The sequence below is a fragment of the Brassica oleracea genome, chromosome C8, assembly GCF_000695525.1.
Source record: "Brassica oleracea var. oleracea cultivar TO1000 chromosome C8, BOL, whole genome shotgun sequence".
Classification (NCBI taxonomy): domain Eukaryota; kingdom Viridiplantae; phylum Streptophyta; class Magnoliopsida; order Brassicales; family Brassicaceae; genus Brassica; species Brassica oleracea.
The window spans coordinates 33,063,306-33,064,088 of NC_027755.1; positions in this window are offsets into that span (position 1 = coordinate 33,063,306).

A 783-nucleotide genomic window follows, 5' to 3' on the forward strand; every position below is an offset into this window, starting at 1 on the left:
TGTACCTTAGAGCCGACCGGCCTTATCTCTATGTCTGGGTTGGTTTCCTTAGTAACCTCGGATTTGGATTTTGATTATCATTCTCTGCACCTTTCTTTTGTTTCCGAGGATTCTTATCTTTTGGAACCTATTGGTCTACCACGTTTCATACGTTGTCTAGACTCTGTAGCAACTTGACTATGGCTCTTCTTGGACATCAAATTCGTTGGTGCTTTACAAGCTGGTTTATATATGACTTAGTCATTCTTTTTCGGGTCAGCAAATGTGTCTGACATTTGACTAGCTAGCTTTGTAAATATATAATCTTTGGACGTCTATTTCACATTTTTTAGTCCGAGGATCTTACCAAGACATTGATGGTTGATTCCATTCTATTTCGTTTAAAATTCTTTTACCAGCTTTATTATTTTTCTCCTTCTGGTCTTAAAATAATCTGTGTACCTGGCCTCAAATATAATCATCCATAGTTGGCTCAAAAGTACATTATTATTATGGGAGAATCATATCCAACATATATTCCCTTCCTCCTTTTGAGGTCCCATCTTAGTTCTTTGTGGTGGAGAAATTAGTACATAAACAGCACATCCAAATGTCTTATGAAGGGGTATGTATGTCTGGCTCTTGACCCGTTAATAATTGTGATAGGGGATATCTATGCTCACTAAATGGCCTGATGCGTATTAACGTAGGTGCATGTAAATTTCTTGTGGCTCAAGTTGTGAATGGGAGTTTTGACCTCACAAGTTATGGTCTATCAATCAGCTATTTGCGTTTTAAAAGATT